Source organism: Lissotriton vulgaris, chromosome 3_1 (assembly GCF_964263255.1).
Source record: "Lissotriton vulgaris chromosome 3_1, aLisVul1.2, whole genome shotgun sequence".
In the NCBI taxonomy this organism is placed as follows: Eukaryota; Metazoa; Chordata; class Amphibia; order Caudata; family Salamandridae; genus Lissotriton; species Lissotriton vulgaris.
The window spans coordinates 1,997,327,908-1,997,348,834 of record NC_141689.1 but is presented as its reverse complement, the minus strand read 5'-3'; positions in this window follow the sequence as shown (position 1 = coordinate 1,997,348,834).

The following is a 20,927-nucleotide window of genomic DNA, read 5'->3' as shown; positions in this document are numbered from 1 at the left end:
AAAAATGTGCTAATACACATGGAGAACGTTTAAAATTACAAAGTTCAAAGTTGACAACAATGTACTACTTCTATGCATGCGTTACATAATGAAAATGTACTACTTCTATGTGTGCTGCAGGATGCAGCACACTAGAAGTAACAGAACACCATTATTGATTATTTATGTGTAGGAAGGACAAGTTCCGCACATAAACAGGCATTCTTTGCAAAGCAGGCACCCTTGCACTATCGTGCAAGGGTGCCTCCGTTAGTACAAGGAAGCTAATTGTGGCACCAGTGCTAGGGGAAACAATGGGGTGCGCCGTATTGTTATAAATATGGGACATCCCTGTGTTGTGGAAATGTCAGAACACAGCACTGCCAAATGTGGCACAGCTCCGCGCTCCGACATGTTGTTGTAAATATGCTCCATAGTGTTATAAACAGGGACCCTTACAATGGGATACATTTTCACCTAGACACAGCTTATTAAATACAGTGGTAACAGCAGGTGACTGTCCCGAAAGCTAATGGTGTTCATAGGAACCGACTCATTTGATAATGCCGAACGCCTTTTTAGCGATAACAGACTGCAGTTGATTAGGGCCAGGAAGTTCTGTGCGGCTGCTTACCTCCAAAACAGTATACTGTGACTTTCTGTCTCTAGAGAGATGGGGCAATCAGGATGAAGGCGAAAACACACACACAAAGTAAATTAAGCATTGGCATTGTGCCCAAATCAATCACAAATGCCAGCTTTTCAGCAGTGAATTGAAATGTACACGCTGTGGTTACATTCACGTGAAGAATGCTTGTTATGCAAAGGTGCTGTGCCTAACATGCTCTCTAGCATGCCTCAGTAGACCTGACGTTTTTGTTATGCTATATTTATAGTAAAGGGCCTGTCAGGTTTTTCTAACATTTTTTTTTATTACAATGGTCTAGGAAAGAAACTCATCTGTTTACAATCCGCATATCACTGAACTTTGGACCTACTGAAATAATTAATCTTTCAAGGATTGGTGGAGTCTGCTTTGTGTGTGCTTTCATTAAATCTTACCATTTATTCGTTAGATGAAAGACTTACTAGGACACATTCTAAAGTAAGACATAAAGTGTGTTTGTTATGTTTCAGTATATTAATGTCATTACACCGTTTTAAAAGCGTAGTGTGCACTGTTTACAGACAGTGGTGCTGGGTCAATTTTTTGAGTGGCAATACTGGACAGAGCTATCAATCCACTTAAGTCGTAGGTGTTTTGAACTATCCCAGTATTAAAGAATAAACCAGTGAAGTGCATGAGAAACCCCTGTTTGCTTGGAAAGTGTGGGACTTTCCAAATGCATCATTATAAATATGGGCCTCAGTGGTGCGTTCCCAACTTTGTAGGCAAAATGTGGCATGAATGTGTCAGGTCACTTAAAATGAGGCCATTTCCCATTGAAAGGTCATTTGGATACTAATAAAACCACAAGAGCCATCCACTGGAGACCTGCTACCCAGACCTACATAAGAGTCAATTCTTAAGGCCTCATTTCTGAGGTTTTGGCACAGGGCAGTGCAGCAAGGAATCTTGCTCGCTGCCCTACATCAAAACAAAAGGCAGGAATGTGCTTTATGTCTGCGATACAGTGCATTCCTGTCCTTTTTCCCTGTGCTGGTGCACAGTAGGCGCTCATGTACAATCGCAGGAACCCTTGCACCTTCCTGAATAAAATCAATCAATTCAGGTGATTTCCTCTTTTTATGTGTGCAGCACACATAGAAAAAGGAAAAAAAAACAAGGTACAATGAAAACAGTTCTCCTCATTGTGCCTCTCCGCTGGGGTGGCTTTAGATTCTGGCGCATTCCCAGTTTTGCAATTTCTCATAAATCTGGGAATGCTTCAGATTCTATGGGTGTTGCATGCAAACACCTGCAGCAACATCAATAGATGCCCTTTTCAAGGAGGATTCTGCCTCAAGGGACACATATTTACAAGGCCACATAAAGTGGCTTTGCGTGGCCTTGTAAATATGCAGCGGCACCAGAACGTCAAAAAAGTGACATTCCAGTGGTTCAAAAATTGCCGCAAGGGCTCAAATGCTCTTCCCCACCTAGTGTGATCTGTTGGGGACTCAGCTCAAAGCGTTCATGTTATGCAATGGAAACTTTTAGAGCGCACAATTACCCAGAGGTGTCTTGGTGCTAGTTACTTCTTAATGCAGAGTTAGAAAAAAAGAGCGGTTATTTAGCAAAAAGACATGTCTTCAACCCTTTCCTGAAAACTAGAAGATTGGTGGCATTTCTCAGATGGAATGGCAAGTCCTTCCAGGCTTTTGCTGCGCATGAAGAGAAACTTCTGCCATCCCACTAAGCTTTTTTTGTTGGTTGGACTATGACCAGTTTGGTTCCCAGTGATCTAAGAGCTCTTGTTGGTCTATACCATTGAAACTGGCATCTTAAATGATCTTAAATGATCTGGTCCCAGGTCTTGAAGTGCTTTAAAAACCATGCAAAGAGATTTAAAATGCACCTGGTTCCTCACCGGGAGCCCGTGTAATTTTTTTATTCTCTTTGGAAATTGGGCAGAACTTGGATGTTCCTGTAAGGGATCACTGACATAATATCGAGGGACATAATATCGACTACCTAAAATATTGGCGACAAAATATCGACAGACAGAATATCGACTTTGTATCTACAAACAGGTAAGTACAAAAATATCGAGTAAAAAATTATCGTTTATTAAAATATGGTTTGTAAAAATATCGACTTTAGTAAAAACAATGTTAAATTAAATTAATATTAAAAAATTATTTACTCAAATATATTTAAAAATACTTAAATTAACTTATAATAATTAAATAATTAATGAAAGTTAATGAAAACATTTTTTACAATCATATTTGTTAAACCATATATATATAGTAACATAATATAATTAAAAAAATATCCAATATTATTACCGTAGGATAGCGGAAGTGTAAAATTACTATTCCCACTCCAAAGAGTGCAACAGTAGGGAAAGGGTTGGATAGCGTAGGGGTAAAAATTACTATTCCCACTCCAGAGAGTGCAACAGTAGGGAAAGGGTTGGATAGCGTAGGGGTAAAAATTACTATTCCCACTCCAGAGAGTGCAACAGTAGGAAAAGCGTTGGATAGCCAAGGGTAAAAATTACTATTCCCACTCCAGAGAGTGCAACAGTAGGGAAAACGTTGGATAGCGTAGGGGTTAAAATTAAAATTCCCACTCCAGAGAGTGCAACAGTAGGGAAAGCGTTGGATAGCGTAGGGGTAAAAATTACTATTGCCACTCCAGACAGTGCAACAGTAGTGAAAGTTTTGGAGAGCGTAGATGTAAAAATTACTATTCCCACTCCAGAGAATGCAACAGTAGGGAAAGGGTTGGATAGCGTAGGGGTAAAAATTACTATTCCCACTCCAAAGAGTGCAACAGTAGGGAAAGGGTTGGATAGCGTAGGGGTAAATATTACTATTCCCACTCCAGAGAGTGCAACAGTAGGGAAAGCGTTGGATAGCGTAGGGGTAAAAATTACTATTCCCACTCCAGAGAGTGTAACAGCAGGGAAAGCGTTGGATAGCGTAGGGGTAAAAATTACTATTCCCACTCCAATGAGTGCAACAGTAGGGAAAAGGTTGGATAGCATAGGGGTAACAATTACTATTCCCACTCCAGAGAGTGCAACAGTAGGGAAAGTGTTGGAAAGCGTAGGGATAAAAATTACTATTCCCACTCCAGAGAGTGCAACAGTAGGGAAAGCGTTGGATAGCGTAGGGGTAAAAATTCTTATTCCCACTCCAAAGAGTGCAACAGTAGGGAAAGGATTGGATAGCGTAGCGGTAAAAATTACTATTCCCACTCCAGAGAGTGCAACAGTAGGGAAAACGTTGGATAGTGTAGGGTTAAAATTACTATTCCCACTCCAAAGAGTGCAACAAATACCAATAAATAAATCAACATATTTAATTAATTATAAATAAATTACTTCCCACCCTACTCCCCTGTAAACCCACAACCGGCGCAAAAATTAAATTATTTAAATTAACATAATTATCAATTAATCAATTAAAAAAAATTGGCAATTAAAATGTAATTAATTACAAAATAAAAATTAATTAACAATTAATTATAAACACATACCAATAAATACATTTACATATTTAATTATTTATAATTAAATTACTTCCCACCCTATTCCCCTATAAACCCACAACCCGCTACAAAAATTACATTAATTAAATTACCATAATTATCAATTAATCAATTAAATAAAATTAATTGGCAATTAAAATGTAATTAATTAAAAAATAAAAATCAATTAACAATTAATTATAAACAAATACCAATAAATAAATTTACATATTTAAATATTTACAATTCAATTACTTCCCACCCTATTCCCCTATAAACCTACAACCCGCTACAAAAATTACATTAATTAAATTAACATAATTATCAATTAAATAAAATTAATTGGCAATTAAATTGTAATCAATTACAAAATAAAAATTGATTAACAATTGATTATAAACAAATACCAATACATAAATTTACATATTTAATTAATTATAATTAAATTACTTCCCACCCTATTCCCCTATAAACCCACAGCCCGCTACAGAATTAAATTACGCAAAATTTAAATACCATGAAATTAATTAATTAAAATACATTATATTATAAATAAACACTTTTAACACATAAAATACACTATAAAAAATTCGATATGATTACATTTTCGATATTTTTAATAATCTATATAATGTACTTCGATATTTTGACTATCTATATTTTAAATTTCGATATTACATTACTTACCTTCAAAACGATATTTTTGATGTCTATATTCTGTCCATTCGATATTATGTCCAGCCTACATTTTGAACTCTATATTATGTCCATTCGATATTTTGTAGTCGATATTTTGTCTGATTACCTCCTGTAAGTAATCTGGCTGCCGCATTTTGTAGCAGCTGGAGTTTATACAGGAGTTTTTGTTGTATATTTAGATAGAGGCTGTTACAGTAGTCCTGCCTTGACAAGACCAATGCTGTAACCACTGTTTGCCGGCTCCCCAAAGGGAATAGCTGCAATACCTTCTTAACAGTTCTCAGGCCATGCACTGTTGTTGAGGTTACTGCATTTTCTTGGGCCCCAAAGGAGAGTTTCTCATCTAGTAATATTCCCAAATTTTCCACCTTTTTAAAGGGTGTAGGGAGTGACCCCATGGAGGCAGGCCACCAGTTAGGAGTTCAGAAATTAGGATTGTTGCCAAACAGAATTACAGCAGTTGTACCCTAATTAAGCTTTAGGCAATTGTTTGCCATCCATCTCCCAACCAATTCCTCGAAGACTTGAAATCGTTTATCTATTCCCAACTCTTGACCGGGTAATAGAGACACCACAATTTGTGTGTCATCAGCATGATTCCAAACCTGTATGCACTGATAACGGGAGCCAAAGACAAGACATACACATTAAAAAGTGTGGGTCTCAGTGATGACCCCTGCGGTACACCACATGGCAGTGTAAAGGGTTTGGACTGAAATTTACCTAGGGATACAATCTGTCCTCTGTCTGATAGAATAGATTTAAGAATATCCCAAGCTTTACCCTGGACCCCACAGTCCTTGAGACGGTCCATAAGAATATCATGATGGACCGTATCAAATGCAGCGGACAGATCCAATAAGATCAGGGCTGCCCTGACTCCTTGATCCACTGCTTCACTGATCTCCTCCGTGGCCTTAATGATCGCCCACTCAGTGCTGTGTCCTTGTCTAAAGCCATATTGGGAGGGATCCAATGCTTGGACTTCCCCCAAAAAGTACTGAGTTGACGATTCATAATGTTCGTAACCATTTTGACAGGGAGAGGAAGACAAGAGATCGGGCAGAAGTTGTTGGGATCCTTAGTGTCAAGACTTGGCATTTTCAGAAGGGGCAGTATTGAGGCCTCCTTCCAAAGCTTGAAGAACTGTCCTGTTTCAAACATACCATTACAAATGGATGCGAGAGAAAGAGCGATCGAACCGGGGGCCAGTTTTGCAACCGTTACCGGGCATGGTTCAAAAAGTGAGCCTGATTTAGCTCCCATTAGGAGCTCAAGAGTATGGTTAACGGTCAGTGGCACAAATTTGTCCAAGGCAAGGGGGGGATCCTCTTGGGCTTAGAAACCTCTTTGCCATGTTCAGTACAGCATCATTGGATCCGCTGAAGACGCTCACCACTTTATTAAGGAAGAATTTGGCAATCTCCTCGCATAGTTCCTGACTAGATTGAACACTAACTGGGCTCAGGGAAACCAGACTGGAGACAGTTCTAAACAACTCTTTGGCTGAGTTCTTCGCCAAATCAATTTCGGTCGAGTAGAATTGTTTTGCGGAGAAAATAGCTTGTTTATAAATCTGAAGGCTAGATTTATTTAAAGAATTCTCTGCTTCCTTATAGCCTTTCCTCCAACTACGTTCGAGGCGTTTACAGATGCGTTTTAGATTTCTCACCTCCTTTGTAAACCATGGAGCAGAGGGATGTGATCTTTTGGGGAAAACAGTTTTTAGTGGAGCTAATTTATCACACTCTTTTGCAAGCCAATTGGTGTAGATAAACGTCGCCTCCTCTACACCATGCGGTAAATGACCTGCCATGGTAGTAAGAAGCGCCTGTAAAACAGTTCCATCGACGCTATTCCAGGCTCTAGTCTCTATCTGTCCTTTGGGATAACTACTCGCATGCTGAGCCACCATAGTTAGTTCGAATTGGACAGCAGGGTGATCAGACCACACAAGTGGTAATATGCCTGTAAACAACATACCTGGATGGTTAGAAAAAATGCCGTCCAGGGTATGTCCTACTACCTGAGTAGGTCCCCTAACAAGTTGCTCAAGATCAGCACTATTTATCATGTCCATCAGCTTTGCCGTGTCAGGGTCAGTGGGGAGCTCTAAATAAAAGTTAAAATCTCCCAAAATAGTATAGGTGTTACAACAAAGACCCTCTTCCAACAAATTACCAAGAACATTACCTACATGGTGTACCCAAGTAGACTAACAGGGAGTCTTATAGGATGCGCAGGAATTGGAAGTGATGCTTTGGAAGCGGAAGGGTGGCGAAGTAGAATCAGGGATTGCGGGAGAGAATACTGGGGCTGCATGGAAACCAATGTGCTGCTGTGTCATGGGACAGCATAGACAGCGTGTCCAGTGCAGCTGTTCTCTGCCATTTTTGCTGTGCTTTGCCATGTGTGTTATATCTCGAGGCATGCATGAAGTGCCCAGAAGAGCTGACATATTGTAAAGGAAGTAGTGTCCAGATCTCCCAGGCTCTAGCCAAACTCCGATTGCTCCAGCTGATCCTGTTGCATCCTCACATTTGAAAGGTGGGGTCTGTGTGGATTGTCCAAGCTGGCCTGAAATCACCAGGAACCAGCTGATATTGATACCACGAATGTCTGACTAAATATCGAAATTCACAATATCGACGTACAAAAATATCGGAACAAAAATATTAAAATCAAAAATATCGGCTTCCTATACTTAACTAGATATATACACAATTATCGATTTTTTAATATCGATATACAAAAACATTGTTTACTTTTATATCGACTACATTAACATCGGAATACAAAAATGTCGCTTTCTACAAAAAATAATGACATTAACCATAATATCGACATCAAAAATATCGTGCACATCAATATCGGATTATGAGCTATATCGACTTTTTATATGCATCTGTTAGCATAATTAATTAACGTTTTATATGTTTTCACATCTAAATAAACACACAATACTTAAATTAATACTATAGACACACTATTAATTCGTCAAAAATATCCTATTGGTATTATAATATCACCTACACATATAAAAATATTCTATGCTAGTTTGTATAACTTTATAATTTTTTTGGTTTTTCACTTCTATTACAAAGTAATCACAACTGAAATTCAAATATACTAACTAACCAATCGCAACCCTAATTTTTCAAATGAACCAATAGCACATTAATTACTACTGACACTCCCCTATATAAACAATTAAAATCTAAGCACAAACTACTTGCCAAAAGTTACTGAAGGAGAATCATCTCTATCCGAATTGCTGCACAACAACTAGAAGAACAAGACTATCAACCTACTATTACATCTTCTAAGTAAGTAAATAAAATAGAAACTGCATTATTTGCTACTACTACTTACTTACCTGCTAAATACCCAGTGCCCCTTTGCTATTCATACTACTTAACATGCTAAATAATTAAATAAAACTATTTTTTTTAGATACTACGACTCCTGAATATTCTACTCAAAATAACTGTGAACAAACCATAGGAATACAAATGCTAATAACTATGTAAGTAATTTCACATTGTTTCATTATGTGCACATAAATCTAAGCACACAGAAATAATTACTTTTGCCCCACATTTTTCTTTTTTCTGTAGATTCTACTACTGAAAACTGCACTACTAATGAACTAAGGACATCTGTACTATTTCTACAATACATTTTACTAAGTAAGTATTATGCAACTGAAATAAATGTGGAAAAACCATACAAACATTTAGAACTGTTCTAATTATTTTCTATTATATATTGTTTAGTTACAGAGCAAACACGAAGAATAGATATACAGACATTATACAGAACTCCACATTCTGAATAATACAGATACTAATCACAAAGTAAGTATATTAAAGAACATAATTACCAGATAATGTATTAAAAAACGTACCAACATGGTGATTATTCTAACACATTTGTTCCTGCTAAATACCCAGTGCCCCTTTGCTATTCATACTACTTAACATGCTAAATAATTAAATAAAACTATTTTTTTAGATACTACGACTCCTGAATATTCTACTCAAAATAACTGTGAACAAAGCATAGGAATACAAATGCTAATAACTATGTAAGTAATTTCACATTGTTTCATTATGTGCACATAAATCTAAATACACAGAAATAATGACTTTTGCCCCACATGTTTCTTTTTTTCTGTAGATTCTACTACTGAAATCTGCACTACTAATTAACTAAGGACATCAGTACTATTTCTACAATACATTTTACTAAGTAAGTATTATGCAACTGAAATAAATGTGGAAAAACCATACAAACATTTAGAACTGTTCTAATTATTTTCTATTATATATTGTTTATTTACAGAGCTAACACGACGAATAGATATACAGACATAATACAGAACTCCACATTCTGAATAATACAGATACTAATCACAAAGTAAGTATATTAAAGAACATAAACCACCAGATAATGTATTAAAAAACCTACCAACATGGTGATTATTCTAACACATATGTTCATTTTTTTTTAAAGATAACACTACAAACTACTCTCCAGAAGCTGAAGAAACAACTATACTGGCAAAGACCAACCTAAAAATATATGTAAGTATCTTCACAATGTGAATCATGAAGATACACTTTTGTAGTAGAAATGAGCTCTAACATTGAAAATGTACCGAAACATTAATTATTAATATACTACTTTCATGTTTTTCATAACAGCTACAACAATATCACAAACAATTATCCCCAACTAAAGAAGCAAGCAACTCCTAATTTAGCTGTAAATTCTAAAACACGTAAGTATAAACATTCCTACTTATCACTAACATAGATTATTTATCACATTTAATTTGACATTAACTATTATATATATATTTTATAGATATACAAAGTACAAAATGACCGAAGGAGCCGAATTTGTGACCAGCCAGAAAGGAAAACTATTACTATGCTACATGGGTTACACTTATACACAAGAAAAGCAATATGACATGAAAGTTAATTGGAAATGTTGTAAATATTATTCTACAAGTGCTATGGAAGAGCAACAACTAGAGAAGCTACAGTACTGTATACTAGGGAACACAATCATCCACCTAATGTTACTGAAATAGAAGTTAGAACAGCTTTGGAAAATATAAAAGAAGCTAGTACAGTTTCCCAAAAGCAAACAAATGTCATTTTAAAAGAAGCCATTCCTAAAATCCCAAAAACAGCCACAACCCAAATGCCAAATATTCTCTCCTTAAAAAGAACTATAGCAGGAACTAAAAAAGCTACTACTGCTACAACACCATCTCCCAGAACATATCAGGATATAAATTTAACTGCAAACCAAATAATAACTTTAAATAAACAACCATTTATAGTTTACGACAACGAAAACAATGACAAAAGGCTTATAATTTTTGGTACCAATATGAATTTAGTTAAACTGCAGCAAAGCCAATATTGGATGATGGATGGAACATTTAACATCTGTCCCAAACCATTTTCCCAATTATACACAATACATGGCCTCTACCACAACTGCAACATCCCTTTGCTATATGCACTATTGCCAAACAAAAATAATTCGACATATATGGAATTATTAAATATAATAAAACAAAAAACGAATGATTTTTCTCCAGAAAAAATAATTCTTGATTTTGAGCATGCAATGCTCTCAACTATCCTAAAAATCCACCCCATACCTGCATTCAAGGCTGCTATTATCATTTAAACCCGTGTTTATGGAGACACCTTCAAAAAACTACCCTACGTGTCGAATATGCTACAAACTCATCTTTTGCTTTCCAAATAAAAAAACTCATTGCACTTGCTTATGTCCCTGAAACAGATGTAGCTGAACACTACAACATTATTATAGACAGCCCCTTCTACAAACAAAATGAAGCTAAATTAAGTCCATTTTTCGATTACTTTGAAGACACCTGGGTAGGCAGACTCCACAGATCTGGCCACAGACGAAATCCCAAATTCCTCATACCCTGGTGGAACGTTTACAAAAGTACCCTTAACGGAGAATCAAAAACTAACAATGCAGTGGAAGGTTGGCACAATGCATTTGTACAATCAACTGGCAGAACCAAACCTACTCTAGAACATTTCATTAAATGCCTACAGAAAGAACAGAGCTACCAGGAATTTAGAATGGACCAATCTGTAACTGAACTTGTCCCTAAAACATCAAAGCAAAATAAACAAATGCACAAGTACCTGGAAGAACAAGTAAAACTTTACCCTAGTACAAAAGGCATAGAATACCTAAACACCATAGCCAAAACACTACTCTAATTAATTCCCAAAATGTTATAAAACAGTAAAACTATCACCTAAGTATGCAAAAATATGTAACGTGAGCTTCTAAAGTATTTAATGTATGCAATATATAGAGATATTATTATAATATATGCACACATTAAAACTAAATAACAAGTAAAAAACTATTTCATAATAAAAATAACATTACCCACCCACACAAAATTAGAAAGCAAAGACTTACCAATCATGTTGTCAATCCAATAACGTCCTTCTCGTAAGTAATCCAGGTAGTGCAAAATTAACCCCAAAAAAATGTACAAATACAACTGTTCCAAAATTAAGTAATCGACGTTGTCCAGAGCCATCTAATAACAATAAAAAACCCGAAAAAAATGAAAAATAGAAAGAATCGCGCCTGGAAAAAAGAAAAATGTAAAGAAGTGTCTGTAAAGCAGTGTTTAATTAAAGAAACAAACACTTCCTTTAAAAAAAAACGGAACTTCCGATGTAGCGTACACCTATGACAAAAACATAGAAAACAGACATTCCCACCCACATTAATTAGCTAGTAATTAGGTAAAAACATATTAAAATTGATGATTTCACTTGTAGATATACCCTAAAAGACTAAAATTCACTCTATAAATAATGAGTTAACTAACTAACACTACGTGTATATACCATAAGTAATTATCTGTTTTCAAAATCTAAAACATAACTCCCTCACATTCAACAACACTAAATATAAGGTCACTAGTCTCAAACCATCATAAAAATACACATAAAACATATAAAATAAACCTTACCTGAAGCGACGTGAAGTGTCTCCCAACCGCGATCAGCCCTTCTTTCAAATAACCCAAAACGACCTAACCCGGTTACAAAATGAAGCACCCAAATGCAATAAAATAGTCCCAAGTATTAAATATAATATCTATACTTAACTAAATAGGCAAAAATAAACATTTACTTTCTATTATTGTAAAAAAATATTTACTTTAATCCTACAATGATTTGATTAAGAAAAATGTAAATGAATGTAATAAATAAATATTATGAAAACAATAATATTTATGTTAACAATGTCTAGAAATATAACTACATTGTCACAAATGATAATAAGTTAAAAATGTGTTAAAAATGTGTGACTTATATTATAAATATTTGATGTTTAGAAATGAAGCTGAAAAATCATAATAGAAAAATAATTTTGATATTTCTACATTTCTTTCAGAAATTAAAATATGTAAAAGAGATAATAAAGAATTTTCATTTTTGTACAAAAATTAAGAAAATAATAATGCTTCTGTATAGTTGCTTATCATTGTGTTTATAAAATATGTTTATAAAACCAAATGTAAAAAAAATATTTTTGTTATGAAATAACATTTTATTTGTGAAACATAAATAAAAATAATGTTTTTACAATCATGTTGAACTATTTGTATCATTATCTTACTATAATGTAACAATCTTATTAGAAATTTTGCACTGTATTTTTATAATTATTCATATACCAAATCCAGTGTACATTATATTAGAGTAGGTGCTGGACACTAATTGTGTAATAATTAATATTCCAACTCCAATCTACATTAAATTGTAGTAGGTGCTGGACACTAATTAATTAATAAATAATATTCCAACTCTAATCTACATTAAATTAGAGTAGGTGTAAATTTATGTTTTCTAATTTCCTTTAATTGATTGAATGTAAATTTATTTGATTTTTACCCTGTACGACTGTACCCCAAAAACCCAAAACTGACCCTGAACACTAAAAATACCCCTTTACCCAAAAACCCAAAACTGACCCTGAACCCTAAAAATACCCCTTTACCCAAAAACTGAAAACTGACCCTAAACCCTAAAAATACCCCTTTACCCAAAAACTGAAAACTGACCCTGAACCCAAAAAACTACCCCTTTACCCAAAAACTGAAAACTGACCCTGAACCCAAGAAACACCCCTTTACCCAAAAACTGAAAACTAACCCAGAACCCAAATAATACCCCTTTACCCAAAAACTGAAAACTGACCCTGAACCCAAAAAATACCCCTTTACCCAAAAACTGAAAACTGACCCTGAACACCAAAAATACCCCTTTACCCAAAAACTGAAAACTGACCCTGAACACCAAAAATACCCCTTTACCCACAAACTGAAAACTGACCCTGAACCCTAAAAATACCCCTTTACCCAAAAACTGAAAACTGACCCAGAACCCAAAAAATATCCCTCTACCCACAAACTGAAAACTGACCCTGAACCCAAAAAATACCCCTTTACCCAAAAACTGAAAACTGACCCTGAACCCAAAAAACTACCCCTTTACCCAAAAACTGAAAACTGACCCTGAACCCAATAAATACCCCTTTACCCAAAAACTGAAAACTGACCCAGAATCCAAAAAATACCCCTTTACCCAAAAACTGAAAACTGACCCTGAACCCAAAAAATACCCATTTACCCAAAAACTGAAAACTGACCCTGAACACCAAAAATACCCCTTTACCCAAGAACTGAAAACTGACCCAGAACCCAAAAAATATCCCTTTACCCACAAACTGAAAACTGACCCTGAACCCAAAAAATACCCCTTTACCCAAAAACTGAAAACTGACCCTGAACTCAAAAAACTACCCCTTTACCCAAAAACTAAAAACTGACCCTGAACCCAAGAAATACCCCTTTACCCAAAAACTGAAAACTGACCCAAAACACAAAAAATACCCCTTTACCCAAAAACTGAAAACTGACCCTGAACCCAAAAAATACCCCTTTACCCAAAAACTGAAAACTGACCCAGAACACCAAAAATACCCCTTTACCCAGAAACTGAAAACTGACCCTGAACCCTAAAAATACTCCTTTAACCAAAAGTAATAAATATTATTTAATTACCAATTAATTATTAATTAACAATAACAATAAAGTAAATATATTATCACATTAGCTGTAATTAATTAAATTGAATAATTAATATTATTCATTCCAAATTAATTATCAATAAAAAAATAATATATAAACAAAAAGTAAGCTAATTAATATAATTAACTAATTAATATTCATTAATTACCAATTAATTATTAATTACAAATATGTAAAATATTATAATAATTAATTAACTAATTAATTTTTATTAATTACCAATTATTTATAATTTATAATTATTTCCAAAATATATTAATTAATTAATTATTATTAAATTACTTCCCACTCTTATCCCCTATAAACCCAATAACCCGCTCCTAAAACTTGATATCTATTATTATTATTTTATATTATTTATTTTAAATTTAATTTTATTGTAAATATTTGTTTATATATTTTATTATTTTAGGTTTTTTTACATACATTTTAATACACTCCCCACCCTCATCCCCTATAAACCCAATTACCCGCTCCTAAAACTAGATATGTTTTTTTAAAAAAAAATTATTAAATATATATATATTTTTTTCGATAGACATTTTTATCCAAATTATATGTACAATTATTTTAGTTTTTCCTATACTATTAATTTTTTCCATTAATACACGATGTTTTGTATTGTCGATATTTTGTCATACGATATTATTGTTTTCGATATTTCTACTTACTTACCTATATCAATATTTTTGTATCCGATATTTTTGCTTCCCAATATTTTTGACCTTCGATATTTTATCTTCGATATTTTGTCTTTATGATATTTTATTTTCGATATTTTGTCTGATTACCGATACCACGTGAGGCCAGAGTTTGCAGCCCGGCAGTTCACAGCAGAGAGAGATTAAGGCAAGCCTGTGTAATTGAACTGCTTCTTAGACTGGCAGTTGCCTGCTGGACGGTACTTCACAGCATTGTTGGCCTATTGGAAAGCTGAAGATGAAACATCCCTGGTGCACGTGTATTGCGTACTCAGTGGTTAGCTTGGTGGTCTTGGTGGTCTTGGTGGCTTGTGGTACTGAGAATTAAGAATGCTCAGAGCACTGTTTAACATCACCCAGGTACCCCGGAACCCTTGAGTGGCGGGCTGTTCTAGGCCTGGGGCCACTGAAATCTGTTTTGCAGCCCACCACATTTTGTGTAATTTGGGCTGGTATCAGCTGGTGTCTGGAGTAGGAACAGAGCAGTCAATATGAGGGCCCTATTGATGTATTCTACATGTTGAAGGCCATACTCTGAGAATTTTGCGTGTTCTGTTTCAGTTGGTTGACTAGGACTCAGGAACCTAATAAAAATGATTTTTGCAGTATCTAAGACCTATGAACGGAAGCTAAGGACCCAAGTATATTCACAAGTGGTGCTGATGTATTTCGAGATTAAACTGGGCTTTTCTTTATAATAGTGCTGCCTGTGTGTCTCCTCCTCTTGGATTCGGTTAGACTACACTAAGTATGGATGTAAGTAATAAAACGTCAGAAGTGGGGTGAGAGTAACCCTAAAGAAGTCCGGTTGTTTACAGAGCTTTAGATGAAGAGAGGCACGGGACCGCTTTAGAAGTTTTAATCTCTAACACCATACCAGAACTTGAGGTATTCCGCCAGTAAAAAATATTGAAAAACCGGATCCAAGTCCATTGACTACCAATACCAAAGACGCAATATCAGCAACACTGAGTCCTGTGGACTATAAATAACTAGAAAACTAAAGTAACGAAGATTGAATCGGCTGGCAAGCATGTACAAAGACAATGCTGAAGGCAGAACAGCTGTAAAGTAAGTCCATAGAATGTTTGTTCTGTGTTAGACCACAACTCGTAAATTGTAATACACAATTGGCAGTGAGAAATTCAAATTGCCATCAGACTTAAAAACCACAGTTGTGTGTCTTGTGTATTTTAGAATAAATACAGAACTGTGGTTCAAACCGACTGGATTTTGACATAAGCTCGCGTCTACTGAACAAGACAAGGAGGGATCACTGAAATAATATCGAGGGACAGAATATCGACTTGCAAAAATATCGTTGACAAAATATCGACAGACAGAATATCGAGTTTGTATCTACAAACAGGTAAGTACAAAAATATCAAGTACAAAATATCGTTTACAAAAATATAGTTTAAAAAAACATCGACTTTATTAAAAACAGTGTTAAATTAAATTATTATTAAAATGTGATTATTATTAAAATATACTTAAAAATACCTAAATTAACTTATAATAATTAAATAATTAATGAAATTAATTAAAAAAATTACAATCATATTTGTTAAAACATATATATATATAGTAACATAATATAATTAAATAATATACAATATTATTACCGTACGATAGCAGAAATGTAAAAAATACTATTCCCACTCCAAAGAGTTCAAGTGTAGGGAAAGCGTTGGATAGCGTAGGGGTTAAAATTACTATTCCCACTCCAGTGGGTGCAACAGTAGGGAAAGCGTTGGATAGCGTAGGGGTTAAAATTACTATTCCCACTCCAGTGAGTGCAACAGTAGGGAAAGGGTTGGATAGAGTAGGGGTTTAAATTACTATTCCCACTCCAGTGGGTGCAACAGTAGGGAAAGCGTTGGATAGCGTAGCGGTTAAAATTACTATCCCCACTCCAAAGAGTGCAACAGTAGGGAAAGCGTTGGATAGCGTAGGGGTTAAAATTACTATTCCCACTCCAGTGGGTGCAACAGTAGGGAAAGCGTTGGATAGCGTAGGGGTTAAAATGACTATTCCCACTCCAGTGGCTGCTACAGTAGGGAAAGCGTTGGATAGCGTAGGGGTTAAAATTACTATTCCCACTCCAAAGAGTGCAACAGTACGGAAAGAGTTGGATAGCGTAGGGGTTAAAATTAGTATTTCCTCTCCAGTGGGTGCAACAGTAGCGAAAGCGTTGGATAGCGTAGGGGTTCAAATTACTATTCCCACTCCAGTGGGTGCTAAAGTAGGGAAAGCGTTGGATAGCGTAGGGGTTAAAATTACTATTCCCACTCCAAAGAGTGCAACAGTAGGGAAAGCATTGGATAGCGTAGGGGTATAAATTACTATTCCCACTCCAGTGGGTGCAACAGTAGGGAAAGCGTTGGATAGCGTAAGGGTTAAAATTACTATTCCCACTCCAGTGGGTGCTACAGTAGGGAAAGCGTTGGATAGCGTAGGGGTTAAAATTACTATTCCCACTCCAAAGAGTGCAACAGTAGGGAAAGCGTTGGATAGTGTAGGGGTAAAAATTACTATTCCCACTCCAGTGGGTGCAACAGTAGGGAAAGGGTTGGATAGCGTAGGGGTAAAAATTACTATTCCCACTCCAGTGGGTGCAACAGTAGGGAAAACATTGGATAGCGTAGGGGTTAAAATTACTATTCCCACTCCAAAGAGTGCAACAGTAGGGAAAGCTTTGGATAGCGTAAGGGTTAAAATTACTATTCCCACTCCAGAAAATACAACATTAGGGAAAGTAAATACTTCATATATTATTTTAAAATTTATAAATGAATATCTATTAATAATTAATTAAAAATATTAAAAAAATTGTATACAATATAATAATTAATATATTAAAATTACTAATTAACAATAACTATTTCAATTGATCACCTATTAATACTAATTAATTAAAAAAATTACAATTCATTATTTAATAATGAAAAAGTATTTAACAATTATTTCAAATTAAAGAAATATAAATAAATTTAATTAATTAATTATTTATAATGGTATTACTTCCCAACCAATTCCCCTATAAACCCACAACCCGCTACATAAAATAAATTATTAAAATTACCATAATTAACAATTAATCAATTAAATTTAATTAATTGGCAAATACATTTTTTATAATTACCCATAAATACTTAATTGATAATTCATTCTAAATAAATACCGATAAATAATTTTTCATATTTAATTGATTATAATTTAATTACTTCCCACCCAATTCCCCTATAAACTCACAACCCGCTACAGACAATAAATTTGTAAAATTTACATAATTACCAATTAATCAATTAATTAAAATAATTACCAATTAAAATGTATTAATTAACTATTATAAATTAATTAACAATAATTAAAATTTACTATCAATAAATACATTTAAATATTTAATTAATTATAATTAAATTACTTACCACCCTATTCCCCTATAAACCCAAAACCCGCTACAGAATTAAACTACGCAATAATTAGAAAAACAAAAATCATTAACAAAAATTAATTATGACATAAATACACACTTTTTACATATATTATAACATAAAAATACACTATAAAAAATTAGATATTATTAAAAAAAATCGATATTTTTTACTATCTACATTATGTACTTCGATATTTTAACTTTCTATATTTTTAACAGTCGATATTACATCACTTACTAAAAAACAATATTTTGGTTATCTATATTCTGTCCTGTCGATATTTTGTCCAGTCTATATTTAAAACTCGATATTATCTCCAGTCGATATTTTGGAGTCGATATTATGTCTGTGCACCTACAAGGAGTCCTCATATTTATGTTGTTTTCAAATTGTTGGAAAGTAAGTCGCATTAAAGATTTCTTTGATACAAATTGCCTGTTGATTGGAAACAGGCAAATGAATACTAAAGAGAAACTAGTTTGACACAAACGACTGTTGTCTACTCCTTGATTTGCAGACTGGATGGTTGAAAAGAAACTTGCAATAAGTATATCTGTGTAGTGTTTTAATCATTGCAAACTCCAATTAAAAAGAAAGGCAAAAAGACGAAGACATAGCAGGTACTCTGAATTATTGAACAGACACAAGACCTAAAGGAAGAGTTATCAGAAGTGCAGAAGGGGTTTTTCGAAATTAATTATAATCCTTTTATTTTTTATTTACAGATTACACCCAGTCATAGCCCTGAGGAGCACCCCAAGAACAATATTGGGGCTTGAAAGGCATCGGCACTATTCACCATTTGGAAAATAAATGTATAGGATTAGGATCCGCTCTAATGGAATGGTTTGAAATTCCTAAGCTTAGCAGCTTGAATACTAGTTCCTGGTGGGCAGCAGCATTTAGCGAGATTTATTAATTAAAAAACAAATCATGGGGTGGGCGTGGTCTGGACCCAGAGAAGATGGCGGCTGCTTGATGCTGCTCCAATCAGAGGCATAAGGATTCTTGAAGTGATGGGCGACGACAGCGCCCTGACACCATCAACTTAAGTAGGACTTTATGTGTGATTATCCAAGGATCACAGCTATAAAATTCTGCGGTCCTGGTAAACCCGAGAACATTTGTTTTTACATAATTATCGGCGCCGCTGCATTTCTGTCACAAGGAGGCATGCTGTGACACAGGAACTTTTCCAGTCTAGTTCAATGGCAATTCTGCATCCACCTGAGATTCCTGGCAGCTTTTAATCCATCAAACAGATGTTTTTCACACAAGACTGCGCTTATTTGAAATTCCTAGATTAATGTGTAAGTATGAATTCAGCTTCATTCACTTAAGGAACATCCCTTTATGTGAGCCTATGTAAACGCTGTTTTTTCCATCATTATTGATATTTCTGCCACTTCTATACCAATGTTACCTTCCATGGATGCTCCAATTATGTGAATCAACACCCTTTATTAATAATTTCCATCTGTTTCAATATGGCCAGGTTGTACTACTCTCTGACAACGTTGCTAATGCTTTATTTATATAGGAGTTGGTAATCGTTCAGGAACTTATCAATATATTTGTCCTTCATTTTTGCTATTTAAGTGCTACAGTTTTATTGACCACTTGCCTATTTCACCTTGCAGTACTCACTATTTTACTACTGTGATACTCATGTCTATGGGGAGGATTAAGTCAGGTAGAGGTGCTGCTTCAACATCCCCTCCATCTCCATAGACTAAATCCACCGCATTTCTTACTTTGAATACTTTCTCAGTACTTTACGGTGACATGGGGGAATTAGACCAAGCAGCATCTTCCCACTTCACAGAAACAACGGCCACTTTGCCTGCACTCACTGCTCCTCTTCAACATTTCTCCATTCCGAATAGGAAAAATGTTCCAAAAGTACCTACTGCTTCGGTGTTATCATCTATTAAAAGGATTAAAAAAAGGACCCTCCCTCACCACTATATCTCCACCGCCAACATCCTTAGAGCTCCTCCTGGAGGAGATCCGAGCACTTAAACCTTATATGGAAGAGATGAACATACGCCTAGAGGGCCTAGAAGATAAGTGGTCTACTCTTGATAATAAGATTAACTCAATGGAACGTCAGATGGATTCTTTCCAAATTTCCTCTCAACAAATTCTTCCCATGAAAGCAGAAATCCTACCACTACAAAAGCAAGTGGAAAATCATGAAAACTGAAGCAGACGCAACAACATGCAAATCTATGGTATGACTCAAGGATTGAAAGGTTCCAGTAACATTTCTTTTTTCCAATCTTTTTTGCCACGGATTCTTGAATTTCCTGAAAGTCCGGCTTTAAACATACAGCGAGCACATAGACTTGGCCGTCTTCCTCACAACCCATCTGTCCAATGCAATCCGAGAGGTGTCATTCTCTATTTTTTAGAATACACAGATTTGTTAAACGTCCTACACACAGCAAAAATTAAACAGCGTATATTTTGGCAAGGATCTCGATTATTCTTCTCACAGGACTATGCGAAGACCATGGCAGATAAGCAGAAAAGTTTCCTCTAAATGCGTGCTGCACTAGGCAATTTCAATGCCTGATTTGGTCTACTTCATCCATGCCTCTTTAAAGTGACTTATAAGAAGAAAACAACTACCTACGATGATCCAGCCTTGCTCCAACAATTTCTTGATAGCTGTAGAGAGGACTCCATGGAATTTACAAGATCATCTTCTACTTAATAATTTTCTCTTCCCTTACTAATTATTGATTGTAGGTTTGCAAATTTGCCTCTATTGTATA